This window comes from Chiloscyllium punctatum, chromosome 27, assembly GCF_047496795.1.
Source record: "Chiloscyllium punctatum isolate Juve2018m chromosome 27, sChiPun1.3, whole genome shotgun sequence".
Classification (NCBI taxonomy): domain Eukaryota; kingdom Metazoa; phylum Chordata; class Chondrichthyes; order Orectolobiformes; family Hemiscylliidae; genus Chiloscyllium; species Chiloscyllium punctatum.
In genome coordinates, this window is record NC_092765.1 from 43,492,596 (window position 1) to 43,511,302 (window position 18,707).

Below are 18,707 nucleotides of genomic sequence, written 5' to 3' on the forward strand. Positions count from 1 at the left end.
TAAACTGTGTGTATTCCCCTCTTGTAACTTACCTTTCCATCTATTTTTGTGTAGTTTGAAAATTTGGCTACAATACATTTGCTTCCTTTCTCCAAGTCATTAATATATATCTTGGATGCAGTTGCGGACCTAGCACTGATCACAGATCATCAGCCTAAAAAAGAGCCCTTATTCCCACTCGCTATCTCCTGCCAATTAGCCAATTTCCTTTTCACACCAATATACTACATCCAACACCATGGCCTCTTACTTTGTGACAACCTTTTGTGGAGTGCTTTGTCAAATGCACTCTGGAAGGCTAAATAGAGCACATCTACTCATTTCCCTCTATCGTCTCTGGTTGAAACTTTCTCAAAAAACCTTAATAAGTTAGTCAGGCATGATTTCCCTTTCATGAAGTCATGCTGACTCTGCTGGATTAGATCATGATTTTCCAAATGTGCTGCTATTACTTCCTTAATAATTGATTCTCATACTTTTCCAGCGACAGATGTTAGACTAATCAGCCCATAGCTAACACTTTTAATTTCCATCCCTTTTTGAGTAAGAGTGTCACATTGGCAGTTTTCCAATTCTCTGGTATGTGTCCGAAATCCAAGATTTTTGGAAAAATACAATTGAATCCATTACCTCCGTAGCTACTTCATTTAGGATCCTAGGATGCAAGCCATCAGGGCTGGGGACTTATTTGACTTTAATCCCATTAGTTTGTTTAATACTACAGGACAACCTCAGTTATCCGAACATCAATTATCTGAATTTTGGATTATCCGAACAAGAGCTCAAGGTCCCTGTACAGTATATGCATTTCAAATGAAGTAGGAAAATTCTATTCCTCACCCCTTTAATGCACCATTTTATAAATTTGAACAGAAACATAGGTGCAAATATGCTTTAATAAATAATTAACTTCAAATATATACTTGAGACGTGACGTTAGAGTTAAGTTTTACACTTTTTATAAAAAGTCTGTCTGACACCTATTGTCCCCGAGGATAAAGGTTTGTGACTGTGAACACACAAAAACAATATATATGTAAGTCCGAGCTGTGCATTTAAATAGCAAGATTCCCTCTCAACATTGACTCGCTCTGTTTTGCAAGACCAACAATTTTCTTCCTCAGTTCAATTCCCAGAGAGTTGTTAAAAAATGGACTTGTACATTTCATTTCCGTTGCTTTTTCCTCCTGAAATCCCATGATGACTCTTTTTTTGCAAACAAAAGGTAGTTCAATACCTTTCAGCTGACAAGAAAATTTAATGTAATTCTTTTTGATGGGGGAGAGCACATCGGAGTGAGTTAGTGCATGTGAAAATAAATAGCAGGAAAACCTGATGGGAGGAAACATGAGGAAAACAGGAACACCCTAAAAAAATTGATGACAGGACAGAAACTGAAGTCAGCAGAAAAATCTTCCCTCTCTCTCTCGTGTTCCCCCTATGTTTTGTGCATCTCTTTAAGGCATCAGTGGTCACTGAGGAGGGAAGGACAATACTTGGTTAGTTTGGACAACACCAAACCAAAAGATGTCGGTTGCTGTCGAGGACTGGGATAAAACCGAGGAAAATGTCAGTGAAACATTTCACAGACTTCAGTCAAACTCTAGTCAAAAAGTGATTTTATTTGTAAAATACCATGAATTTTTAAGCTATATCCAGTGTTTGTACATATTTTATCAGATGAATGAAATAAAAACTCTGTAAACATGCTTTTTTATTTAACTGCATTCAGTACGGCTTCTTTTGTTTGTGATCAGATCAGTAATCCGAACAATCAGTTAAATGAACAAAATATTACCCACCTGTCTCATTCGGATAATCGAGGTTGTTCTGTATTTCTCTAAAGATGGCGATGGTACTTAATTTCTCTCCAGTATTCTTTAGTATTCATGGGAAGTTCAAAGCATCTTCCACGGTAAAGATTAATGCAAAATATCTAATTAACTCCTCTGCTTTTCCTTGTTCCCATAACTATTTTCCCAGATTAATTTCTAAGGGGTTTATGTTCGTTTTGACCTCTCTCTTCCTTTTCATTTTTAAAGAAGCTCTTACCAGCAGGTCTTATATTCCTCACTAGTTTGGCTTCATTTATTGTCTCTCTTTATTATCTTTGTTATCCTCCTTTGGATGGATTCTGAACTTACCCCAACCTTTAGGGTTATCAAGGACTTCTGTCTCTTAATCGCTTTCACTTTCAATGGCAGTTTTCCTGGACTAGCTCCATAAATCCGTCAAGAATGCAGCTGCCAAACAGCATTGAGGAATTTGTGGTCCTTTAACTTTCGAGCTACCCAACCACGTATTAAGTAAACTGCGCATTTAAGTATACCCCGAGACTCGATGGGCTGAATGGGGTCTTCCACAATGTAGGGGTTCTACGGTTCTATATGTAAGTTGGAATACATAAAAAATAAGCTTTCACTTATGGAGCACATTATAAATCTAGAAGTGCTTCATATCCAGTTAATTATTTTGAAGTGCAGTCATTTGTTATGGAGGCAAATGTAACAGCAAATCAGAGATGGCCAGCCAACCTGTCCTTTGATAGAGTCAAAGAATCTATTGATAGACATCAGGAAAGCTTGCTGATGCTTACTGGCTCTTTTATATCCATCTTGCATTTGTGCAGAGTCTTTCTTGATCTCAGAGCATCACAATGCAATCCTCAGGCATTGAATTATTATTGATATATAATTACAAATATAATGTAGGGAACATAGTTATTGATTCCTGTGGCTTTTTATATAGGTCATCACAATGACACCCTGGCAGCATATCCACCTGGCAGTCTATATACTTGGCATGCTAGCCCCTACCCATCTGGTGTCCTATTACGTGGCATCTGATCTCTTCCCTATTGGGCCCTAACGTACTTGACATCACAGCCCCTACCCAACAAACACCTTACTCTCCCAGCACCCACACATCACATTTATGGGCAGCACGGTGGCACAGTGGTTAGCACTGCTGCCTCACAGCGCCAGAGACCCAGGTTCAGTTCCTGACTCAGGCAACTGTCTGTGCGGAGTTTGCACATTCTCCCCGGGTCTGCATGGGTTTACTCCGGTTTCCTCCCACAGTCCAAAGATGTGCAGGTGAGGTGAATTGGCCATGCTAAATTGCCTGTAGTATTAGGTGAAGGGGTAAATGTAGGGGAATGGGTCTGGGTGGGTTGCTCTTCAGAGGGCTGGTGTGGACTTGTTGGGCTGAAGGGCCTGTTTCCACACTGTAAGTAATTTAATCTAATCAAATAGCAGCCAATCTGTGCAAGGTAAGCTTGGACAAGCAGCAATGAGATTTATGGGCATGCAATTTTAGTGAAATACAAACAGAAAGTACAGAAATCCCATTGCAGTAATGTTCCTCTGTTAGCTAAATGTAATACAACTAAGTTACGTAGATTTTGTTTAGAGCTAAACTATCAAACATAGGACAGAATTGCATTGAATTAACTCTGTGACGTTTTTCTAAGAAGTCTTTTTGGAATGCTTCAGTAAGTATTGCAATCATCAACCATTATTGACTCTGACAATTCAGCCTCTGAAAAAAAAATCACATTCATTGCCCTTGTTATAGCATGCGCTGGCAAATTGATTCTATTGATTCCTGTGGCTTTTTATATAGGTCATCACAATGACACCCTGGCAGTATATCCACTTGGCAGTCTATATACTTGGCATGCTAGCCCCTACCCATCTGGTGTTCTACTACGTGACATTCGATCTCTTCCCTATTGGGTCCTAACATACTTGACATCACAGCCCCTCCCCAACAAACACCTTACCCTCCCAGCACCCACACATCACAAAGACCAGATGTACCTACCCTTTGACAGCAGCTGTCAAAGTGTATATCTTGATCTTTAGATGCCAGAATATAACAGCTGCTGACTTCTGGGAAAAGGTGGTCCACTTTCCCCTGACAATTCTCTGCTACAAATGAGTCAAAATCAGAATGGAACTTCAGGCCCCTCCATTTTTGGAGAGTTCTGAATATTTTCATAAATGTGGAGCTCCTTTCTTTTATAAAAAATCTGGCCCAATGCATTTCCTGATCTTTACCCAGAAAATCCAAGCAATTTCATGAATTTGTACATTTTTCACATGTATATGAAAAGAGTGGACAGTGTCAAAGGAGCAAGGAGGACATGGGTTGTGATATGGAACCTCCTGAAGATTCAGCTTTAAGAGCCAAGCTGACTTTGTAATCTACCTGAGACAAGATTGTGTCGTGTAGTGCTTGTGTAAGCAGCTTTGCAATCTGCTGGTTTGAGTTGCACTTAGCTATGAAATTGACAAATTATACAGAGGACATGGTGTCTAAATGCACTGTAATTACACTTAGCTGGTCTATATGCCTCAATCTCTAAATGGTCCAGTAAGTACTCTTCAACTTTGCTCTGTGGAGCAGTCATCTTTTAATCAGAATCCCTTAATAATTTCTCAAGCTTTATTTTCAGAGCCACAATTACCATTGAGTGGTGGCAGCTGTGGTTTGGTGAGTAACTCTCACCCCTGAATCAGAAGATTATGAACTCAGGACTCCCACTGGTTTCTTGAGCACATAGTTCAGAGGCAACAACTTTCTGACCAGCCGTTAAATCAAGTTCCTGTCTCTGGAACATAACGATTCTGTGACATTATTTTGTGAAGTCGTCCAAGGGTCCCATCCAACATTGAACCCTCAAACATCACTTAAGCAGATTACCGAAAACTGTTTGTGGGGTCTTACTGTGCACAAAGTGAATATCTCCTTTTGTTTGTTTTTAAAACTGTAGGCATTGTTAAAGACTGGGTGGGGAAGATTGAGATCCAGACTTGGGGTCTGTTTATGAATTGAATTAAATTGAAGTAGCTTTATTGTCACAAATACTGAAATATGTACAGTGAAATGTTCATAAATTGCCACTTGCAGCACCATCTTAAGCACAAAGGTACCTAGGTACAGCCTCTTCACTTATAAGATTAGTTACAGTGTAACAATGTCACCAACACACGATGCCATCTTATGTACAGAGTGTCGAGATACGATCCTTAGCTACAGAGTAGAGAAATGAAGAAAATAAGTTACATTGCAGCTATGCACAGCATCGCCATAGGTCAGAAAATCAAGAAGTTAAAAAGACAAACGTCACAGACCTTCTCCAAGGGCTGTCCACAGCAGACCAGCACAGGGGACCTCCAGGTGATCTGACTGCTAGCTGCCACCGAGCCACTACCTCCACTCCACACCACACCAGACCACTGGTCATTGGCATCCCCCTGAAGGACAGGTGTTGGATGCCGGGACAAGGTGTCTGAACCCAAGAGAAGGCAGGGAAAGAGGTTTTCCTCCTGATCCTATTCCTGGTGCTCCACCTTTATCTCAGAGCTTCCACATAAACCCAGCAATTACGACAGGTACACATTGCAGCGCAGCCACCTCCTTTCATCTTTCTCTCCTGCAGGACAAGATCACCTATAATTTCCAGGAGCACCAGAGAATTGCTGGGGGACAAGCAAATGTGCATCACCTGACCCTCTTCGATGGTTCTTTGCACTAAAGTGCCAGCAGTCACTGAGATTACTGCACCTAGCATGAATTAGAACATCGGGGTAAGAATGAGATGTCTTAAATTACTCTTTTCCCCCATCCTGCCATTTGAGATGAATTGCTAGCTGCAGAGCATATAACCTCGTATTTCTCATATTCCACCCAATCCCCTGCCATTGGAGCCCCATCATGAAGGGGGCAGTCGATTGATAACAAAGCATCATTTGATCTGAGGTTCAAAACTACAAGTTCAGACACTGGCATATTGTACAAATACAGGTTGGTTGTTGGTTGTTGTGTGGTTTAATTCAAGAGTTTGGATTCAATATAACTTGAGGAGAAGGTGATGTCAAGAATTGTCTTTAGGCTTAAGGTTCTTTGTAACACTCTTTATTACATATTAATATTAAACACTGCAGCATATAGTGCTCAGTAATACACCAGAATCTTCCAACTCTACTGCCTATGTTAGTCAATCTGCTCTTCCTACTCCTCTGCACATGTTTCTAACTTTAGTATGTCGTGACTTCAGGCTCTCCACGTGTTTCTTGTTCTCTTTTATAAATTTGCCTTAACCGTTGTATTACTGCCCTGTGAGGTGTAGTTCCATAACATCATCACAAGGTTGATCCAGGTTCCAAAGCACTGACATGACCATACAGAGGCAGGATCAGCACTTGGTGAGTCACTGGACATGAGGCGATTGCAGTAAGGCTGGGGGGAAAGAATAGCACACTTTCCAGTTTGCAAACAGATTGAAGTCTAATCTTTCCAACATGGAATTGATGGTCAAACTCATGAGGGTGTTTACAGCCCCAGCTATGATGCAGCTTCCATTGTAGCCCAGACGGCATCCAAAATGGAGTGCTGTCATGGCAGTTTGGTTTCAGCTCCTGAAGTCTTGTCTGTTGTCATGCCATACAAGCTCACAATGCAGACCGAGGACACCAATGCTCAAAGGAACTTGTAGCCATCCAGCAATGAGAGGTTGCATCATATCCTGTCCTCAATAGACTGGCAGTTTCCACATGGCCAAAACTGCTACTCCTCCAATGCCTTTCCTATGACCATATTTCCAACATGGCTGCAGTCCTAATGATGGTCATCATGACCCACAGCTGCTGGCCAAATAGCAAGGCTACACCCCCAGCTGCAAGGCACCAGTTTTCACCTATACCCACTGCATAGACCCTCTAGCACTGTGAAAATCACCCACCAGACTGGCATTACAAGAATACACTAGCAGAAAATGGTTCAATTTTATCAGAATTATTGTTGGATAAAGTCATTATGGAATAGTATCATTCAATTCTACCATATATGGAAGATTTTGGCGGGAGCAAATGCTCGATGGCTCATTGAAACATGGGAATCCCACTCACCACAGCGACGAGACCCAGGGCAGTGTGTTCCAGAAGGCATCAGCAGATGTGGCTCCCTTTGATCTCAGAGCTGAGGTTCGTTGCGGCGGTGAGTTAGCAGTAAACCATGGTTTCAGGCAGGGAGACCCAGTTACCTTATGGAGATAAGACTTTAATATGCAGGCAAATCCCCTTGTTCCCTTTCTTCTTGGCTCTGTTTCTTGTATTTCTGCTTTTGTTATTTTTTAATTCTGTTTTTGTATCGAAGATGGTTGTTTTGGTTTTGCATCTAAGGTGGCTGTTTATGTTAATTCTGTTTCTTTGTACCTAAGGTGGTGCCAGAGAATGGTGACTTTGTACACCATTCACAGTTCTCCTGTATCTGTGTACCTGAGTACATGTGACTATAAAAGCCTAATTCTTCACTGTCCATTCAGAGAACCATAGAATCCCTAGAGTGTGGAAGCAGGTCATTTGGCCCTTTAAATCCATACTGACCCTCTGAAGATCCTCCCGCTCTGACTCAGACCCTACTGTAACCCTGCATTTCCCGTAGCTAATCCACTAGCCTGCACATCCCTAGACACAATGGGCAATTTAGCATGGCCAATCCACCCAACCTGCACAACTTTAGGCTGTGGCAGGAAACCCGAGCACCCGGAGAAAATGCACACAGATACAGGGAGAACGTGCAAACTCCTAGTGCTGTGAGAAAGCAGTGTTAAGCACTGACCCACCATACCAGCCCTTTCATTTCAGAGAAGAGAATGAAATCCCCTTCCTTTTATACAGAACTTCCATCAGCTCTCTGATACAGAAATGTTGGAAACAATGCCCCATTTCCCATCTGGAAGAATCCACTTGTGATTTGGCACTAGGTCTACTTGAAGGAGTGGCACAGGTGGTGAAACTTGTGTTCGCCTCAGGCTGGGTACAGAGAAATACGCCTGGGAGGGATACTGGGAGGTTACTGTCTCTTCTTCTTCGCCTGCCTGTGCCCACAGCTTCCACTCTGCTCCCTGTACTCATGCCCCTGGTGTGCTGCAGGCCCAGAAGTGCCATTCTGCTAACAGACTCTCACCAGGCAGGGATCCAAACTCCCTGGAACCCCTTGGAAAAAGCCAGCAGGGAAAAGCTTTGCAGCACTCATCCAGCACCTCAAAGACAATATTCCAACAAAATCAAAAAGTGTGGTGCTGGGAAAGCACAGCCGGTCAGGCAGCATCCGAGGAGCAGGAGAGTCAACATTTCGAGCATAAGCTCTTCATCAGGAATGTTCTTCCAGCATCACGCTTTTTGACTCTGATCTCCAGCATCTGCAGTCCTCACTCTCTCCTAATATTCCCACAAAGTCTGCAGCAACAAGGGGCAAACCAAAAGCCTTTCACCTACAAATCTGATGCTGATCCCATTAAGAGGCACAAATGGGACAAAGTCCCAGTCATGGCTGCCCACATGTTCAGCTGCGATTACAGTCATAGAATCATACAGCATGGAAACAAACCCTGCAGTCCAACCATTCCACATCGACCATTATCCCAAACTAAACTCGTCCCACCCGCCTGTGCTTTGCCCGTACCCCTCCAAACATTTCCTATTCAGGTACTTATCCAAATGTCTTTTAAACGTTGTAACTGTATCCTCATCTATCACTTCCTCTGGAAGTTCATTCCACACCCGAATCACTCTGTATGCAAAAAAAATTGCCCCTTGTGTCTTTATTAAATCTTTCTCCACTCGCCTTAAGAATATGCCCCCAGTCTTGAAATCCACCATCCTCGAGAAAATGCACCTGCCAGTCACCTTACGTAAACCCCCCATGATTTTTTTAAGAAAGGGTGCCAACAGTGCCTGCAATGTTGAAGGTGGCAGACTGAGCACTGAAAGTATGTTCGATGCTGCTGACATTTTGATCAGCCCATTCTGCATGCTTCTGGTGCCCATTAGGATTGTCCATGCTGGTGCCCTGCCAAACGCAATGCCCCTACACTGGCCATCAGAACTGGTGCGCTTGGCATTTTCCGATATGTACAGCTGCCGGCACTGCAGAGCCACACCTAGCAGCCATTGTCCCTTTGGTGTCCTTGTTTAAGTGTCTGAGCAGCCCACTCAAAACCCTGAGCTCAAACTAGTCTAATGCTAACAGCCAATTCCATGTCTACCCACCAGCACAGCCATTCAATACCACTTGGAACCTATGCCATCCAGAAACAAAGGTGACCCTCCCTCAGTCAGGCAAGGACTACATCTAGTGGACACCACAAAGGAAATCGCTGACCCCAGCATTCTGGACCAGTGGGTAATAAGATGCATGTTTTGTCATTCCTTTTGTAAAATGCGTATTAGTCTGAAGGCTGCAGGGTCACCTTAAATCTGCAGAGTATGCAGACAGCAAAAGACAGAGTAAGTGAAACCCATAGTTTGCAGAAGTTGAAAATCACAAGCAGAAAAGATTTCTACATGGATCATGATCACTCAAGTGTTTCAGAAAGCATTCAAATCAGAAAGTTATACTTAAAACGAGATATCCATCTGTAAGCAAGGTTATAATGTCAGGGGAAAAAAATATTCGTCAAGCCATAAAAAATCTAAAAAAAAGACAAACAGAGAGAGCAAAAAAAACCCAAAGAACTACAGATGCTGTAAATCAGAAACAAAACAGAAGTTGCTGGAAAAGCTCAGCATGACTGGCAGCAGAGAGAACATAGATTTAACACATCAGGTCCAATGACACTTCTTCAGATCTAATAGGGAAGATAAATAAAGAAATTAAGGGAGTTTTCTTCATTTCCCATTAACTCTGGAGCTTTCTGAGTAGCATCCATTCAGGAAACATTAACATAGGATTAAGACTGTCTCGTGTCGAAATCGTAACTTGTACATCTAACTCTCCCCCAACGTACAGCAGCAAAAGCTTGCAACTACGCTGTATATTTAACACAGTAGAACACTCTAAGATATTTCACAGTGGAATAATACAAGGACGAGATGCTAAGCCTTCACATCCTGCTGCATAAACACATTTTCAACTGAGAGCCGGGGAGCAGACTTCACCCTAAATGACGATAAATATTTACAGCCGAGGGTTGAATTTCCCAGGCCAGTTCAGAGTTTTTAAGAAGAGCAGAAGGGGCAACTGAACTGAGACAGAAATAAATTTTGCTATTAATTTCTCAAAGCCCTGTGGAAGGGCAGGTTTTCCTTTTATCATTTATTTATGTCATAGTTACTCATTACCACCCAACTGTCTTTAGGACACATTGGATACTCCTGTGTTCACTAACACGATTAACAAGCTCATGGGATGTCTCTGGCGTACACAGTCCGGTGTGCAACTGTTAAACGTTTGCGGGATGAGTCGTGAAGCCTCACCAGGCCAACAAGCTTGCCTAAGTGAGGCAGCTCCCTAGTTGGTGCCAATAAACCTGACTGGCACAGAAAGTGGGGCTTAACTCAAAAGACCTGTTAACCCTGGTCAAGCTTCAGTGTAAACACTAGCTCAAAGAAATGCCTTGGTTATGAAGGAGCTAAGTTACTGAAGAGTTTTGTAGACATAAGAGCCTGGAGGAAGAGATCCATTTTGCTAGCTACACACCTCCGATATATAATCGTTTTGTGGTAGTGTCCTTGCCCCATAATAGCTGTTTGGTGAAACCTGTCTGCTATGTATGTTCTCCTCATTGTGAGGGAGGGTCACTGAGCTGATGGCTCAAGAACTGCTACGTATGTAGATACTTTTAGTATTTTAGGGCTGAACCCTAACATATATTGAAGATGTAGTCATTGACAAGCACTCAGTAGGAAACTCCATGTTAACGATCATGGATATTGTGGATCCTTGTGTAGCTGATGAGTCCATCCCAGATCTGCACCTCATTTGGGAGGTGGGCATGGCTTGTAACTTTAATTGTTGACAACCCTTTCTCTAGTTCCTTCTTCATAATTCCTCTTGCTGATGGGAGGTCTTAAAGAAAACAGGAAGTTCTTCCAAGTCAGTTTATTCTCAACTGCTCTCCTGTGCAGTGTCATTGATGTTGCATTTCTTGAGGGAAGTCTTCAGGGAGACTTTGAAACACTTCCTTCATCCTCATCTCATTCGAGTATCTTCATGGAGCTGGGTAGAGAAGATTTGCTTTAAAGGTCAGAACTCAGACATCCTAAGCATGTGCCCAGCCCAGCAGAGTTGCTTTTGGATGATAATGGTCTCAGTACTGGTGCTGTTGGTTGATTCAAGGATACCGATATTAGTCCGCCTGTCCTCCAGCTGGTGTGCAGAATCTGTCCCAAACAGCATTCCTGGTACTTCCCAAGTGCCTAGAGGTGGCATTCATACATATTCCAAGTTTTGGAGCCATGTAGAAGAGTTGAAAGGATGACTGCCTTATTAAAAAGGATCTTGGTATCTGCACTGATGTTACAGTCATTGAAAAGAGTCATCCTTAGGTGTCCAATGATTGGAAGCAGTGATGAATCTCACCCTCAATGTCAACCTTAGATGAGATCTTCACATTGATGAAGAGGCAGTACCACTATGGTACCTCTAGGCACTTGGGAAGTACCAGGAATGCTGTTTGGGACAGATTCTGCACACCAGCTGGAGGACAGGCGGACTAATATCGGTATCCTTGAATCAACCAACAGCACCAGTACTGAGACCATTATCATCCAAAAGCAACTCTGCTGGGCTGGGCACATGCTTAGGATGTCTGAGTTCTGACCTTTAAAGCAAATCTTCTCTACCCAGCTCCATGAAGATACTCGAATGAGATGAGGATGAAGGAAGTGTTTCAAAGTCTCCCTGAAGACTTCCCTCAAGAAATGCAACATCAATGACACTGCACAGGAGAGCAGTTGAGAATAAACTAACTTGGAAGAACTTCCTGTTTTCTTTAAGACCGCCCATCGGCAAGAGGAATTATGAAGAAGGAACTAGAGAAAGGGTTGTCAACAATTAAAGTTACAGGCCATGCCCACCTCCCAAATGAGGTGCAGATCTGGGATGGACTCATCAGCTACACAAGGATCCACAATATCTACTTTAGTAGCTGCAATGAAGTGGCAGGCAGCGATTGCACACAACACATCTAGTGGAGATGGCTGGGACAAAACCTCTGACATGGTAGACCACTGCAGTGGCAATGTTGTAATGCTAGCTCCCACTCATAGGGGCATGAAGTATTAAAATTGTGGTCCATACCACAGCAGACCATTCACCATCTTGCAGCAAAGGAGGCAGTCGCTCTTGAGCTGCCCATGAGAGCTGACTTGTGTGGTCACCTCTGCCCAGGCCACCTTTGTCCATCAAGATGGGTCCCTGTCTCTTGATATCCGAAGGGAAAAAGACTTCCCTTCTCTCCTGGACATCCTTCAGGGGAACTTCTAAGGGGGGGGTATTGCTAAAATGAAGCACTGTTTATCACCCAGAATCTTACATGGCCAGGGGTGGGTGGATGGTTGATGAGCAGAAATTGAATGATCTTCATGGGTTGCTGACTGTAAAATGCTGTCCAGAGATCTCTCCAATATGGCCCCTTGATTTTGGAGTGTAGAAGGTCCCAGTGGCCTTTAGTACTTTCTGCCAATCAAATCTGGTGTTTGACCTGTTTACGAATATGCAATTAACTGAGAAGAACACAAGTGTGTAAGAAAACCTGACTCACCAGCATTCAGAAGTCACCCACACTTTTAGGCCCGATTCTACATTTAGTCCCTAAAAAGATGATTCTGCACAATGTACAGAATTATCTCAGTGTTTTAACAACATATTTAATGTTCTGTGACTTTTTCTAACCACTCAGCTGGATAATTCACAAAAACATCTCATGCAGTATCTATCTGAACATTTAGCCTGTGTGGCACCTTGTACCACTTGACCCCCCACTAAATCACAAGGAAAATGTGTGCATTTTTACAGTGTCTCTCACATTCGCATTGCTGGACTGCCCAAACACCTAGAAAATGTACAGAGATCTACTCATCACGTGAACGCTTACCAATACTGAGACTTGTAGTTGCGAAGGTGAACACTGGAAGTACAGAAGGTCTACAGTACTAAGAAATGTTAAAAGTCTTCATAATCTTTTCCCTTCTCATTTTAGTAATCTCCTCTAGTTTTACAATTTACATTCCCACTGCTTCCAGAACACTGCTTCCTACTAATTCTGGCCTATCATGCATTCCCCCTCACTGTCCCAACATTTGATAGACATGCCATCAGGAGCCAAGTCCCAATCCCCCCCCCACCCCCCCACCCTCAAGCTCTCTACCTGTCTCCATCCTCATTTATGGTGAAAAAAGAATCACTTCAAAACTCACCTCCTTAACTAAGCATCCAGAAACCTATCTTGACACCTTTTTTGTCTGGCTTCCCTTGTATTTTTATCTGATTGCACCTCAGTGTAATTACAGCTCAATCACCTTGGGGTGTTTTTCTACATTTTAGTATCCATCAGAAAGCTTTTGATAAAGTCCCACACAAGAGGTTAGTGAGTAAAATTAGGGCGCACGGGATTGGGGGCAAAGTACTAGATTGGATAGAGAATTGGTTGGCTAACAGGAAACAAAGGGTAGTGATTAACGGCTCCATTTCGAAATGGCAGGCAGTGACCAGTGGGGTACCGCAGGGATCCGTGCTGGGACCGCAGCTTTTTACAATATATGTAAATGATATAGAAGATGGTATCAGCAATAACATTAGCAAATTTGCTGATGACACAAAGCTAGGTGGTAGGGTGAAATGTGATGAGGATGTTAGGGGATTACAGGGTGACCTGGACAAGTTAGGTGAGTGGGCAGATGCATGGCAGATGCAGTTTAATGTGGATAAATGTCTGGTTATCCACTTTGGTGGCAAGAACAGGAAGGCAGATTACTACCTCAATGGTATCAAATTAGGTAAAGGGGCTGTTCAGAGAGATCTGGGTGTTCTTGTCCACCAGTCAATGAAGGCAAGCATGCAGGTACAGCAGGTCGTGAAGAAGGCTAATAGCATGCTGGCCTTCATAACAAGAGGGATTGAGTATAGAAGCAAAGAGGTGCTTCTGCAGCTGTACAGGGCCCTGGTGAGACCACACCTGGAGTACTGTGTACAGTTCTGGTCTCCAAATTTGAGGAAAGACATTCTGGCTATTGAGGGAGTGCAGCGTAGGTTCACGAGGTCAATTCCTGGAATGGCAGGATTGCCTTACACGGAAAGACTGAAGCGACTGGGCTTGTATACCCTTGAGTTTAGAAGACTGAGAGGGGATCTGATTGAAACGTATAGGCTTATGAAAGGACTGGACACTCTGGCAGGAGGGAACATATTTCCGTTGATGGGGGAGTGCCGAACCAGAGGACACAACTTAAAAATACGGGGTAGACCATTTAGGACAGAGATGAGGAGAAACTACTTCACACAGAGAGTGGTGGCTGTGTGGAATGCTCTGCCCCAGAGGGCAGTGGAGGCCCAGTCTCTGGATTCTTTTAAGAAAGAATTGGATAGAGCTCTTAAAGATAGTGGAGTCAAGGGGTATGGAGATAAGGCTGGAACAGGATACTAATTAGGAATGATCAGCCATGATCATATTGAATGGCGGTGCAGGCTCGAAGGGCAGAATGGCCTACTCCTGCATCTATTGTCTATTGTCTATTGTCTATTATCTAAATAGAGTTTTTATTGTGTGCATGTAGAGATTGCCATTGATGTTGAAGTGTTCTTCCTAATCTTCTTTTGGATATCAGACTTGACGCACATTTAATATTTTTGATTGCTCAGGAAGGGCTTCAATGTGCCGAATTGCACACTTTAAAATCTGACCTGATTCAAGCTAGTATTCCACAAATACACCATTAAAAAAAAAATCACCCATCTATGAACATCAAGATTCAGAAATTCAATGTTGTCGTTGCTGACTATTCCAAGAAGAAATTGTTCAGCATTAAAATCCATCCAGTATGGATTTATATGGTCTCAATGTTTCATATTGGAGCCCTCAGCTTCATTTCTAAGTTGAAGTTTTCCTTTGACATTTAAACCACGTTTAAGAGATATGAGAGAGCAGACTGGAAAAGTCATTGCACATGAGCTGCTATTGAACATGGTTTTAGAATCTTAATGACTGTCAACAACTGCAGTATCTCAGTAATTACCCATCAAGCAATCTATCTATCTCTGGAGAGTCATGGGTCTCACCAGGATTCATTCTTAATAAGAAAAAGGCCACTTGCAATTCTGCCGGATCTCAGGAGTTAGCACAGTTAGGTCTGATTCATGTCAAGCATCAGCCTTAGGGTTTTCTATGCAGAGAATGACTGCAGTTCTTTTCCTCAGTGACTATGCAGCCAGTTTCTCAACTTCTTTGAACAAGATTCTAACAGTAATTATTAACGCATTTATTTTTATTGCCAATGGTTTTTCATTATCACGGTAATTAGTAAAGCGTACAATCAGCTAGCTCAGTTGGATGAACAGCAGTTTGCGGAGGTTCAATTCCTGCACTGGCTGAGGTTATCGTGAAGGACTCTCTTTCTCAACTTCACCCCTCACCTGACGTGTGGTGATCTTCTGGTTAAACTACCACCAGCTGTCTCTCTCTAATGAGAGTGCAGCTTTATGGGGCTATGGCCATTTTACCTTCTTACTGACTAGTTACACTGGCAAAGTTGTAATAGCAGGAACCTGAAAGTAGTTTGAAGGAGTTTTCAGCACTGTGCAAAATTCCATAATGCTGAAAGTAAGAATCATGCATGCTTATATCGTGCCTTTTAGATCCTCAGAATGTCTCAAAGTACCTCATGGACAATGAGATACTTTTAAAGCATTGTGTTATGAGGGATGAATGCAGCAGCCAATCTTCACACAGCAAGCCCTCACGATGTGGTAATAGCCAAATCTGTTTTAGTGAGAAATACATATTAGCAAGGAGTCCACTTCACCATTTTTCTGCAAAGTAGCTACATGGAAACTCTTACATTCACCTGAGAAGGCAGACAGGGACTTGGTATAGCATCTCATTCAGACATGGAGATATAGTGGTAATATTAGTAGGAATCCAGAGGTCTAGGCTAAATGTCTGGAGACAGGATCAAATTCGGGCACAACAGCAACTGGAATTTAAGATCACTTAATCGCATTTGGAATTCAGAGCTAATGATGACTGTGAAACTATCATCAATTATTGGAAAAATGATTATTTTCGGGAAGGAAATGTGCCATCCTTATATGGTGTGGTCTACATGTGACTCCACACTCATAGCGATGAGGTCATTTTTAACCTTTCCTCTGAAATGGTCCAGCAAACAATTCATTTCAAAGGTGATTCGAGATAGACAACCAATTGGCCTTACCAGTGGCATTCACAGTCTATGCAAGAATATTATTTTTAAATGCGAAATCTCCAACATTGCAGGACTCCATCAGTATCGAGATTAGATTGCTTATGAACCCACAGTTTTCCAACATAAATTGAGTGTTATTTTAATTAAACAGAATGGAAACTTCTGCATAGGAGTGCAGGTTGGTTCCCTTATGCAGTGGGTTATAAGTCACGTCTCTGATATGAGGTACCAATTGGAGGTAAACCACTGTCTGAGGATAGAGGGAGGAAAAGGCATAAGAGACAAACTGAACCTCATATAATTTGTTCTCTTGCTCACTCAATAATTTAACTAATTCTTACACATTGCATGAAATGATTCAAAAACTGTGAAATGAAGAGATGAATTCTTAGGGCGGCACGGTGGCTCAGTGGTTAGCACTGCTGTCTCACAGCACCAGGGTCCCAGGTTTGATTCCAGCCTTCTTTGTGGAGTTTGCATATTCTCCCCATGTCTGCGTGGGTTTCCTCCGGGTGCTCAGGTTTCCTCCCACAGTCCAAAGATGTGCAGGTTAGAACATAGACCATAGAAGAATACAGCGCAGTACAGGCCCTTCGGCCCTCGATGTTGCGCCGATCAAAGCCCACCTAACCTACAATAACCCACTATCCTCCATATACCTATCCAATGCCCGCTTAAATACCCATAAAGAGGGAGAGTCCACTACTGCTACTGGCAGGGCATTCCATGAACTTACGACTCGCTGAGTGAAGAACCTACCCCTAACATCAGTCCTATATCTACCCCCCCTTAATTTAAAGCTATGCCCCCTTGTAATCGCTGACTCCATACGTGGAAAAAGGTTCTCACTGTCAACCCTATCTAACCCCCTAATCATCTTGTACACCTCTATCAAGTCACCCCTAAACCTTCTTTTCTCCAATGAAAACAGCCCCAAGTGCCTCAGCCTTTCCTCATAGGATCTTCCTACCATACCAGGCAACATCCTGGTAAACTTCCTCTGCACCCGTTCCAGTGCCTCCACATCCTTACTATAGTATGGCGACCAAAACTGCACACAATATTCCAGATGCGGCCGCACCAGAGTCTTATACAACTGCAGCATGACCTCAGGACTCCGGAACTCAATTCCTCTACCAATAAAAGCCAGTACGCCATATGCCTTCTTCACTGCACTATTTACCTGGGTGGCAACTTTCAGAGATCTGTGTACATGGACACCAAGATCCCTCTGCTCTTCCACACTACCAAGTAGTCTACCATTAGCCCAGTAATCCATCTTTTTATTACTCTTACCAAAGTGAATCACCTCACACTTAGCTACATTGAACTCCATTTGCCACCTTTCTGCCCAGCTCTGCAGCTTCTCTATATCCCGCTGTAACCTGCCATATTCTTCCTCACTGTCTACAACTCCTCCGACTTTCGTATCATCCGCAAACTTGCTCACCCAACCTTCTAACCCTTCCTCCAGGTCATTTATAAAAATGACAAACAGCAATGGTCCCAAAACAGATCCTTGCGGAACACCGCTAGTGACGGCACTCCAAGATGAACCTTTGCCATCAACTACTACCCTCTGTCTTCTTCCAGCCAGCCAATTCCTAATCCAAACCTCCAACTCACCCTCAATGCCATATCTCTGTATTTTCTGCAGTAGCCGACCATGGGGGACCTTATCAAACGCCTTACTAAAATCCATATATACCACATCTACCGCTTTCCCCTCATCTACCTCCTTAGTCACCTTCTCAAAGAATTCAATAAGGTTTGTGAGGCACGACCTGCCCTTCACAAAACCATGCTGACTATCCTTGATCACATCATTCTTATCCAGATGTGCATAAATCCTATCCCTTACAATTCTCTCTAAGACTTTGCCCACAACAGAAGTGAGACTCACTGGCCTATAGTTACTAGGATTATCCCTACTCCCCTTCTTGAACAAGGGAACCACGTTTGCTAGCCTCCAGTCCTCTGGCACTACTCCTGTAGACAAAGAGGACACAAAAATCAAGGCAAATGGCTCTGCAATCTCCTCCCTTGCTTCCCGGAGAATCCTAGGATAAATGCCATCAGGCCCAGGGGACTTATCTATTTTCACCCTTGCCAGAATTTCCAACACCTCTTCTCTACATATCTCAAAGCCATCCATTCTACTTATTCGTGCCTCAGTATTCATATCAACAACAATGTCCTGTTCCTGAGTGAATACTGACGAAAAGTATTCATTCAGTGCCTCCCCAATCTCTTCAGCCTCCACACGCAACTTCCCATTACTATCCTTGATTGGATCTATTCCTACCCTAGTCATTCTTTTATTCCTAACATACCTATAGAAAGCCTTAGGGTTTTCCCTAATCCTACCAACTAAGGATCTTTCATGTCCCCTCCTTGCTGCTCTTAGCTCTCTCTTCAGGTCCTTCCGGGCTACCTTATAACTCTCAATCGCCCCTATTGAACCTTCACGCCTCATCTTTACAAAGGTCGCCCACT